Below are 12,385 nucleotides of genomic sequence, written 5' to 3' on the forward strand. Positions count from 1 at the left end.
TTCTACAAAATGCAAATATACATAGTACAATATTGCTTATTGAGATTATATAACATTATGTAGCATACCTCCTTTTTGAAGTTGGTACATATAAATTCTCATCTTCATTAATATTGAGTGCTTTATATAATAAATCTCATATCGATGAAAATGGACTATTGGAAAAAGGTCATTAATTTTCTTTCTAAATTAAAATGTAATCTGAAGTTCTTACAGCATATTTTTATATCAACTGCATTTTGAGACAGAATTTATAAACCATAGAATATTTGAGCCGAAAGATACTTTAAAAATCAAAGTCTCGCTATAAACAGTATCTGTAGCTTTTGGCTACCAACGCCCATTCTCCCTGGTACTAATCATACTCTGGTTTTCTTAGGGAATCTTTTGCCCCACCCCCCACTCTCAGTCCTTGTGACTGAGTGTAACTGATCAAGCTCTCAACCCCTATTCGATATAGTTGTGGTCAATCAAAATAATTCTCTGGATCATGACCTATTCTTGCTCACATGATACATATCAGGCAGAAAAGATTCAATTTCAGAACTGTCGTCAGGGAAGCGAAGCTCTTCTTAACTGGAGTGGCTGTGAAGATTAGAAGTTAGCTTCAAACTGCGGTCTCTCTCTTTCCAGCCTCAGTGTGAGAGAGTTTGCCTGAATAAAGCCAACACACACAGAAAAAGTTGGAAGGAGACCAATTCCGGATGGGGCTGTCTGAACCCCAGAATAGAGCTCTATGATTTCTACCCATAAAGTCCACTGGAAACAGAGTAAGTTCTACGATATCTATTCCTGTTTAATGTTATCTGATATCTGATGAAGTACTTCAAATTATAGGGCCTTGAACCTCATAAGGTAATCATTTTCAGCACCCATATGTTTTAGACATTTTATTATATTGAAAATAGGTTTGCTTCTTCTCTTGTTTTCCTTTGATTCTATCTCTGACTTCTGGTGGTAAAGTAATTCCAATTATCTCTTTTATAGGGAAGCCCATCAAATACAAATGCTGTCATCTAAGTGAAGATTATTCAGGGTGTCCAACCTTTTGGCATCTCTGGGCCACACTGGGAGAAGAAGAGTTGTCTTGGGCTGCATATTAAATACATTACAACACATAATCACACACACACACACACACAAATCTTATAGTGTTTTGAGTAAATTTACGATTTTGTTTTGGGCCGCATTCATAGCCACCCTGGGCTGCCGGTGGCCCACGGGCCGCGGGTTGGACACCACTAAGTCCTTCAGTTAAGTCATCCAAAAAAAAAAAGGTGGGATTTTACTTTTTTTTAATAACACTGAGTTTCACCAGTCATCTATTAATAATCCTGTTTTAGAGACAGAGAAAAATGCCGCTAATTAGCTGAGGTTAAACAGTGAGTTTGTTAGCTGCATGGGCTTCAGCCTTACAATTAAGGCTGAGCACCTGTGATTTGAAGGATGAAAAACCCCACCTGCTCAGTATTATCTTCTGAAAGTCATATCAGCTAAAGCCAAGGGTTAAGTGAGTATTCCCTGAAGGATCTATTAAAATTGAATTGTTTAATTTAAGGGAAATATATCATCTCCATTAACTCATTAACAGCAATTAATTCATTATCAAGAACTGGAGTAAAGGGAATAGAATTCAGGAACATTTTTTCAGAGAAGAGGGTGATGAACATCAGATGATGTTCAAAGGGAGCTTGAGGTAGGAAATTGCGTGGGGTCCCCTTTGCAGTGCGGGTATCAGCGTATGAGCTAGTGATGATTCAGATATTAGGAGGATAATCCCCCTCCTCATTTGCTTGTAGTGGAGGGGCCTTGGTCTATCTCCAAATGTGTGTGTGTGTCTGTGTAATCATGCACATACAATCGTCTCGCTGGAATTTTCCTAGTTACACTAAAGGAGGGTTGGTATTGAATAAATGGCAATTTAGGTCTAATTGTTTTTTGTAACCCCTGAATCAACCTAAACCTATAAATGGGACTTTGAAACATCAGTCTCCTACTAAATTAATAAAAGCAATTCTAACAAATTTTTTTCAGATGAAATTGTGCAATATTAGATAAGTTATATTAATAGTAGCGATAAAAGCAGCATTTTCAAGATGTGTCTGTGTATTTGTTTTCTATTGCTGCTGTAACAAATTACCAAATTTATTACCTTATAGTTTGGTAGGTCAGAAGTCTGACGTAGATGGGTCTCTCCAAGCGATACTCAAGCTTTGGCAGGGCCGCATTCCTCTTTTAGAGGCGTTAGGGGAGAATTCATTTCCTTGCCCTTTTCTAGTTTCTAGAGTTTGACTACGTGTTTGGGCTCATGGCCTCTCCTCCACTGTTAAGGCCAGCAATGGGGGATCAAGTCCTTTTCTTCCTGACCCTCTTCTTCTCCTTCTAAGAACTCGATAATTAGATTGCACCCAGTCATAAAATGCAGAATAATTTCCCCACATCAAGGTCAGCAAATCAGTAATCCTACTTGCATCTGCAACTTAATTCTCTTTGGCCATGTAAGATAGCATATGTACAAGTTCCAGGGACTTAGGGCATGGGCCTCTTTGGGGAGCCAATATTTTGTTTACCACAGTCTATTACATAGGATATGTGCATTCCTGGAAAACCTCATGTTCTGTTAAGTAACGCTCCAAAAATAATAAGGCATGTTGGAAAAATACAGGGTTGGAACAGGAAACTCAAAACCTTTGCAGTTTAGTGACCAGAACACTAACAAAAATAATACCAAGCCTAAGAATGCTTACGTTTAAGTGGCATATTAAATTTCTAATAAATGTACGCTACTTTAAATATAGGACTTGATTTTAAAACCAGGATGGGGTGGGATATCCACTGATGAAAGCAGGTCTAGGTAATGGGCGGAGCAGCTGAGTTACAAAGCAAAGCAAAATATGCAAAAGGCGGGAAAATCTTACAAGAAACACTTACAATAGTCACATAGAACGTGGCCCAAGTGAACCAAGAAGAACGATGGATCAAGGGCATGGCTAGAATACTTAGGTCACCACTGCCTCCTATATTCAGATGCGTTGTCTATTCTGTCTATTTTGTGTTCTGATCTACTTGGTAGGTCGAACCTTTAATGTGCTCTGAAAGTCATGTAAGAATCAAAGGGATTTCTGTGCTATTCCAAAATCTCCCCTATGTACCAATTACATTTGAACTAATCCTCTAATTATATTTCCAAATGCAAATTGTGTTGCAGTGTTTAAACTTAGTGCAAAGCCACCTTGGAGTCATAAGGAAAGTCAGGGTTAGCTAAGTGTCCCAAGATTTTGTTAATTTACCATCATTGACAATGACTCATGACTGTGAGTCAGTCCTTAGGGGCTAAACACATTTCATGGAAGAGATAACTGAACTTTTGGCATTATCTTAGGCATACTCTAAGAAGTATTTTCAAGAGAAAACATCACAAAATCATTCCAGAATTTTAAATAGTCCTGGATACTAAGAAATCACTATGGCAAAGAATTGAGGATGAGTCCCCTCTAAAAAGAGGTAGACCATAACTTCCAAAATCAAGTCACCTCTAACTAAAGGCCTCACCCAAAACAAGAACAATTCAAGGCCTAATAAAGAGAGGACATCAAAACTAAATGAACTAAATGGTAATGTCCTGTGGGAAGGACAAGGATATTAAGAAAGTGAGGGAGACTCATGTAGAAACCTAGAAGGGTAGATCAAGAGAGAACTGAGTGTTGTTTCTGTGCCTCATTGTTAGTCGAGTGGCTATAAGAGCACCTTATTAAATGGGAAATTAGCATGAAAATATGAGAATTTAGCTTGATCCCACCTCTATTCTTAATAAATTTCCTCTTTGGCTTATTTAGTAATTCATCCGAATGTCCAGTGTTGCTGCCTTGGGCTAGACACAGTGCTCAGTGCTGTGGATATTAAGAGGCCATTTGTGCTCTCACACATTTGGTGGGTTAAAAAGGTTTTCAGCAAATTGTCACAGTAATATAATTACAAATTTTGACAAGTGCTCTGAAGGGAAAGTAGCAATGCTACAAGAACATATAAGAAGAATATATAATCTAGTGGGGGGTGTAGGATGGGATATTTGGGTTTACATTTAAAATGATTATCATGCCCTGGCCAGGGTGGCTTAATTGGTTGGGCATCATCCCGAGAACCAAAAGGTCACAGGTTCAATTCCTGGTCAGGGCACATGCCTAAGTTGTAAGTTCATCCCTGGTCAGGACAAATACAAAAGGCAACCAATTGATGTTTCTCTTCCTCTCTTTCTCTTTCCCTTCGCCTCTCTCTAAAGCCTCTCTCCCTTCCTCTCTAAAAGCAATGAAAAAAAATGTCCTCAGGTGAGGAATGAATGAATGAATGCATATAAAATGATTATCACAAAGCTGTATGCCATGGAATCTGAGTGACATTCCCTGTGTGCACAGCAATGGCAACATAGACTATATTTTATATCCACTGAAGTTGAAGCAAATCCATTGACCTTTTGATTTCATTTAACTCATAGTTGTCTACCAATATCATGTGAAAACGTTTATTATTTGAAAAGTGTACAATTCAGGTACAATTATAACACTGACACCTCAGTGCATTAAGACTCTGCTATTGTTTTATATAAAACTTTATGGTATGTCTCCCTTTTGCACTAGTTTGGTATGTCATATAACCACTAGGGGTCAGTGCTGCCCTTTCTTAGCAAACCTAGTTTTTCCATCTTAGAGGTTGGGGGCAGGGGAGGAAGAAGAAATAGCTTTCTCTGGTTTGGAAATGAATAATGGGGAGAGTGGTGGAAGAAAAGAGGGATAGAGAGAGGGAGAGAGAGAGGGAAAGAAAAAGAGACCTAAAAGTAAAGAAAATGTGATTGCATATTTTAAAGGCCGACATTACAAAAAAGATTTATTAACTGCTTGTTTTTAATCACTCATTTGAAAGACTACACAGGAATACAAATTAAGAATACCTAATCAAGGAGTTACTCTTGACTGCATCACACTAGCAGTGTAATTTAAAATCTGTATTGTTTTTAATCTGTGTCACCAAAAATATTTCAAAACACTATTTTTTTCAAAAAACCTGTATGGAGTGTATTTACTGTATTGTCTACCATATAAAATGAATTTGTATGAGGAGCTTAATAATTATTTAATTTTCTCATTATATCAAAGAACTAATATTTAAGAACTATGAATTTCATCACACAAACTATCTTCATTAATTTTAAATGATATTGTAGAAAATTTAGGCTGATTTTTATACAGTATAAATAGGAAACAACCAAAAATTCTGGTGTGCGAACAGTTGGTAAATATAACACTTAGTTTTTCCTGCAGTGGCTAATGCCTTTATTATTCTGCATGCATCGGAAAAACATCATTGGTCAATTTTATAAACAATTTTAATTTTCCTGTTATGTCCTGCTACATATATTTGCGATTTAGCTGGCCTGGTTGACATGTGAAGCACTAACAATATTCCATATGGTAAAAGAGTGAAAATGTACCCTACCTGTGCGTCTCATTCAAATCTTCTCCCAGTATTTGACATATGATTTGTGTTATATTTCCTTTACTTATATATTTTTTAGTATCTTCCTACTACTTGAACATTTGCAGAGGAAGGGTAGGCACAATAATTTTATAGTTGATTTTAGAACTCTTCAGCATGAAAAGGGATTTTCTGGCAAGCAGCATTTCTGAAAACAAAAATGTAACTAGTTGAAGTCAACAGCTTCTTGATTGTATGTGTTAAGGAATGCCAATGGCCACATTAACCGGTAAAGCTCATACTCTCTTGGCTTCTTTGCTTAGATGAAATGTAGGCTCCCCCCCACAGCCATGAAGGTCACTGCGGCTGACCTTGAGGAAGGCAATAGTTATTACTTGTTTAATTCTCTAGTACTTCCATATGGGAAACTTCTAATAAAAATGCTTGCATAGATCTTTATGCATTAATGATGCTTAAAATAAACGAAAATAGGACTGGCTTACATAAGTGCTTAAATGATCGCAGACCGTGACTAGGTACCATATGCGGGTAACAGAACAGTTGTTGCTGCCCTTTCACCTGGTTCTGTTTTTCTTTTCACACGGACCTTCTGATTATAGCCCAAGGGAGGTCAAAACATATAATTTGAAATTACCTTCAGTTGATTTGATCAATAAAATGTACTTAAATGTGTAACACTGAAATCCTGTGGAATGTCTGGCATTCTTCATGGCAAGTTTTCTTCTTCCATAAATATGTCTATAATGTACATTGTGTATTGTGAAACAGGACCATGTTTGCACACGCATACACGCTTCTAGAAATACTTTTCAAATGCCTTTGGCTCTAAAGGGGTATCCAGAGTTCTCTTTTCTTTTCTGAAGTTAAAACATGATCCTGTTAGTAAAAGACTAAGTGAATACACAGCAAAATTGCATATATAAAAAACAATTTCATCCATCATATTTAAAAAACTCAGGAACAGAAAAGAAAAATGACTGAGATGGGGTTTTCAATTCCTTGTGTTAGAGATTTCAGAAAGAAAGATTAAGTCGAAGGTGGCTTTTAGTCACAGAGACTTAAAGCAAGAACTCAAGAATCATTGGCATAAGAAAAATGAGCTGTTCTGAGGATGTGTGAATTAACAAAATTATGAAGCTCACTCATGCTAGCTTTGTAAGTTCAGATATGTCAGAAAAGAGAAAGGGCGATGAAGTTTGTTATTTCCGTATGAATGCTGGACGGGCTTAGCAAGTTGTCAGGGCCGTCAGAAAAACATAGCACTACAAAGGCGAAAGTAAATATTTCTGAAACAGTTTGTTTTGTTTTCCTTTTTAAGATTGCAACCATCTTTACTACTTCTGCAAATCTCAGACTCACAAATACACAAGTTTACTTAAACATTTACTGGATACCTTTTTCATAGCAGACATTTTGGTAGGCAATCCATGATCAAGAGCAGAAGGAATAAGTAAAATCAAGTTTTAAAAAAGCCAGACTTACCTGCTATTGGCCTGCCTGTTTGAGCTACTCCTTTTTGCATGTATTTTACTCACATTCACAACCAGTGCCTAAGTTGTTTAATGGTGTCTCATAGGTTTATTACTCACTTTTGGGACCTTTAGATCCTTGCAGGACAATTACTTCTGTATGCAGAGAACATCTCACATGTGATACCTAAGTGCAGGCTAAATTTGGGCCTTAAGGAAATCCATTGCAAAACAGTTTTTAATTGTAATAGACTTGTTCTCCACTCAGAAGAAGAGTATAGAATTCCTTAATCATATTTTAAATGAAATTAATTTTTCTCATGGCAGATTCTCTTGTGTAATCTTCTAATTTATATCTTAAGAAAAGCCATATTATCTTTCTTCAGGGTTGGACAGCCTGCTAAATTTGCACCAGCTACGCTTGGGGTAAATAGGCTATTTTAGACTATCTTATCAATAGTTACAATTTCAACTTGCTAGCCTTTATTCGATGTGTTGGACTCATGCCCCTGAGGCCTTACCTTGCAATGCTTGTGGGTTTATCACTCATTTCCTGAGCTTTGCTCTTTGCTGTATGTTTGAGCTTGCTGATGGCTCACATTGGCTATTGCTGCTTGGTTGATTTTAGGACATTTCGTTCCTTAAATCCCAATTTGTTCTTTTCTTTCTTTAATATTCTCTACTCTTCTTGATCATGGCCCTAGATTTATATTATTTCTCCTTTAATGTTTAATAAGCATTCCTTGTAGGTTCTCAGAATGTCTAATTATGGTGCAGCAGCTGTCTTTATTCTTTTCAAAACTTTCAAACCTTTGATTAAGTGCTCAAAAGTAGCTAAAATTATATGCCTAGGTAAACTCTCAAAAATGCACATAATTCTTATAATACTTTTATGTATTATATAACCTATAACATAACTGCTCATATTCAACATTACATGTAGAAACTCTACAATTATTTACAAGAGGGCTAAGTAAATGCACCCGCAGGAACAGTTCATATACACTGTCACTATGTTTTGGATGCTCTTCATTGTCAATATTTATAAGTTAATGGTTGTGATTTTCACATAATCACTGCTGTGACTAAGGTGATATTTTTCACTGTAAATTTTAAATGGATTTTCTGTTGAAAACTTTTCACTGAACATTGGGAGAAATGTCTTCTTTTTTTTTTAATTGTTGTTGAAGTACAGTTGTCTCCATTTCCCTCCCACCGATACCCTGCCCCACCCATCCTGGTCTCCCACCCTTGATCCCGCCCCCTTTGGCTTTGGCCATGTGTCCTTTATACATGTCTCTTGAAAACCCTTCCCCTATTATCCCTCTCCCTCCTCCCCTCTGCTTACTATCAGTTCCTTATTTCAATGTCTCTGGTTATATTTTGCTTGCTTGCTTATTTTGTCCTAATAATGTTTTACAGAGAAATGATGTCTCCATTTTCCAAGACAGCCATACCTTAAACCTTGGCATCCTTATTGACTTGCTTTATTCCATTAATGTCCCTGTCGGGTACTAAATTCTACAAATTCTTTGAAGAAAAATGACTTTGGCTTCTTTTGCTTCCTTTGAATTCCCACTGAAATTATCATGTAGTCATAGCCAAATTCCTAGACAACACACCCCTAGCTCCTTAGTGAGGCAGTCAGAACGCTCAACAACCTGGCCTAGGTCACATTTCCAGACTAAGGCGGCATGGCTTCCTCTTTGATGGGTCTACACCCTTTCTCCAATACGCTTATTGTCATCTTAACAGGTCACTTACATTTCTACAGCTGTGCCTTTCCAGCATAGAATCTCTGCTCCACTCACTTTTTTTCAAAGGTCTCTTTACATAGTTACCCGATAATCTGACTCACAAACATCTCATAATTGGGCATCTTGTTGTTATTATCTTTGTATATGTAAGATCTGTCTCTTCAACTAGGTTTCAGGAATGAGTCATATTTATCCCCACTCTGTATCCCCATTTTCTAGAAGTGTCTTTATCTAGTAATTATTCTTATTGATTACATTAACTCCTCCCTGCAAAGTATGTAAATAATCATACTGTGTCATCATGTCTCAGTGAAAATGTTATTAAATTTTCATGACTATTGCTGTGATTGTGGCAATATTATTTCCCTCCAGGGAACATTGCCATCACCAGGCCCTTTGAGTGTAAGAACAATAATAACACAAATTTAATTTAAAAATGTTATGTACTCCCTAACCAAGTCGATTCCCTTTTCATCAATAAGACAAAAGCTTTATTGGATGTGTTATTGCACTGATAAAGTAATTTCAAAATTAGATTACAATGCAAATGAGTTGGCTAGGTTGCATTTTATTCTTGGTAGAAATATGAGAGGTCTGATCTGTGATTATGATAGACTTCTAGAGAAAATTGACTTTTTCTGACTTGGAGAAGTATGATATAAATGTATAACCATAATGTTGACTGTAGTCCTTTCTTGTGTGGAGGATTACTAATCTATGTAATGTCATGAATGAAGTAAAAAGAAAAAAAATAGTCTCAAAATCTGCATATTTGACAAATAATGGCAACATGGTTCTCACTAATATTATAAAATTTGTTTCATTTTTGTATTGGAATTTTAATGACGAAGCACACAAACAAGGAAGAAGTCATTCAAGTGGTTGGAAAGAGAAGGATATTAGCCAAATGTCTGTCCAAATTATTTTTTTAAGAAACACAGTGTTTGTTTTATGTCATATTATTTTTGCTCTTCTCCTTCAAGGACAAAAATATATCTGTATGTTGAAAACTACATTATAATTTTCATGGACTGTATACAATGATCCCATAAAGAAACAAAAAAGAAGAAGGAGGAGGAGGAAGGAATGAAGGATGAAAGAAAAAAAAGAGGGAGGGTGGTAGGGAGAGAGGGAGGGAAGAGAAAGAAGGATGGGAAGAAGAAAGAAAAGGAAAGAAAGAAAAGAAAGAAAGAAGGTAAAGAGAAAGAAAGAAAGAAAGAAAAAGAAAGAAAGAAAGAGAGAAAGAAAGAAAGAAAGAAAGAGAGAGAGAAAGAAAGAAAGAAAGAAAGAAAGAAAGAAAGAAAGAAAGAAAGAAAGAAAGAAAGAAAGAAAGAAAGGAAAAGGAGAAGCAGAGAGATAGTTACTGTCAAGACAAAGAGCTTAATCAGAGTCGCTTTGAGCAATCCACCAGGTCAGACGGTTGAAACAGCTTTTTGCCTTTCTTTCTGTTTTAGATTAAGTTGTTTATTTGAACCTTCATGCATTATTTTAAAAGGAAGAAAGCATAACTTTTTATCTTAAAGATTTGCTATAATAAAATCTAAATTACCAAATTTATCAAGTATTATGTGACACAATGCAATAATCTTAACTATTTTTTTAAGAATGCAAGATATTCTTTGAATTTGACATTCTTTATAGTCAAAGTAATAGCGTATTTATAACACATAATGATAGGGTATAACAAATAAAACTTTAAAAATAAAATGAATGTGATTTGTCTAAAGCTGTATGTGTAGATGAAAATATTTTCTTGTTTCCACATACCAGTTTAGTACACTTGTTTCTGGAAATTATTTCTAAATTGTTGTAAATTGGATTAAATTATATAACAACACACATATGAGAAACTATTTCATACATTACATAGAGTAGGTTTAAATAATATGCTAGGCTCTAGGCTCTAACTGTTTAAAAGATCATAATGTCACATCTCTGAATACATCATACCGATTATCCCTTATATTTCTAAATTACTGAATTAGGCATACATTTAAACATAAATTAGTATGGATTCCAATTTATAAAGAAGTTACAATACATTTTAAAGCCCATTTTATATACTAAATTGATATAATGATGCCCGAAATCTTCTAAGTTATATACCATGTGGGTATAATTAGAACAAAACTATGTAAGTAAAATAGAGAACACAAAAAGAAAAACATATAAAGATTTAATTGCACGTGCCTAAATATTCCTTGGCTTATCAGTCTGGCATGTAGTGAAGTGTGTATTTGAAACTCAGCTCCTTGAGGGCAAGCTCTTGTCTTATGACAAGGCTTTTAAACTTCAGGGTTGAACATAGCACATTTGTTGGATTTAATTTACCCTATGGAAGCAGAGTTTGCAATAGTGGTTGAATAGCATAAAACAGAAATATATGGTCCATTCCTGCATAGAAGAGAGCTAGAAATACTAGTTTAACTCTTTCTAGGGCCATCTTGGCAAACATGGATTGAACCTGATTAATTATTTTAAATCCATCTGATTGTCCTGTGCATATATTTACAAAATTTGTTTGGATTTTCATCTAAGATATGGACTTTAGAGAGCAGAAATTTCTTTTTGTTTATTTTAATATTACCCCAAGTTACCTAGTATAAAGAGGTTCACATTAGTAGGAATTAAACAATGTCTATTAAACTGGCATTGTATTAAATCTAATGAATACAAATCAAAAATATTTTCTGAAACATGCTTTTCATATTTTTACCAAAGAATTATACACACACACACACACACACACACACAGAACTGTAACTATAACTATACACACACCCCTATTTATATATACATATGCATGTATATGTTGCAAATAGACACAAAAACATATTTCAGAATTAACATCATTCTTATAATATTTGGAGTTAATTTTTAGGATGAAATATTGTTTGAAATTAATTATGTATTTTATGTGTTTTCCATGAAAACTGCACTGTAAATTTTTATTTATTTAAATATAGTTTTGACAAAATGGAAGTGTGAATTCAAGTAAAGAGAAATCTGCTTTGCAGTGCAACGTGAGTTCTTTCAATTGCGTGTTTTTCTACACTGAATTGTAGGAAGGCGCTGTGAAGAGATCTCCTTTGAAATCTTCTGATATGTAGCAAGCAGGCAGTAAGTGCAGGTTTTTCAACCTATTTTGACCCTTAACTAATTGGTGAGGGTGATGTTTACTCAGTCCACTGACTCATATAAAAATCTTTTCCAGAGACATCCTCAAAGACAAGCCAAGAGATTATCTTTTACCACTACCTGGGCACCCCTTAACGCAGCCTAATTGATACACAATAGTTTTCTATTGCTGTTGCAAAGCAGGAAGATCTAGTCACTAATATCAAGTCAAGATGGAGAATCGCAAAGATTATAACAATGCCAGCCACTAGAATTAGGAGCCCACAGACCTCAGCCCACTCTATCTTCTGTGGATTTGGAGTTACCAAGGAGGACTCAACACACAAAGGCTGGAAGAACGCTTTACTCACAGAAAGAAGAGATGCAGTTAAGATCAGCATCTTTAGTTTAAGCCAGTCTTTCCTGTCCAGCAGGTCCCTCCTGGTAGCCAGCACAAGGCCATGGGGAGGGCAGGTACCCCCTCATGCCGCAGGCTAAGACCCCTTTCCTTTTGTGGTAGGAGTAGGGAAGATTTACTGATAAGGCTGGCCA

Source organism: Pteronotus mesoamericanus, unplaced genomic scaffold (genome assembly GCF_021234165.1).
Source record: "Pteronotus mesoamericanus isolate MK-2021 breed Mesoamerican mustached bat unplaced genomic scaffold, CSHL_Meso_final contig_90, whole genome shotgun sequence".
Lineage (NCBI taxonomy): Eukaryota > Metazoa > Chordata > Mammalia > Chiroptera > Mormoopidae > Pteronotus > Pteronotus mesoamericanus.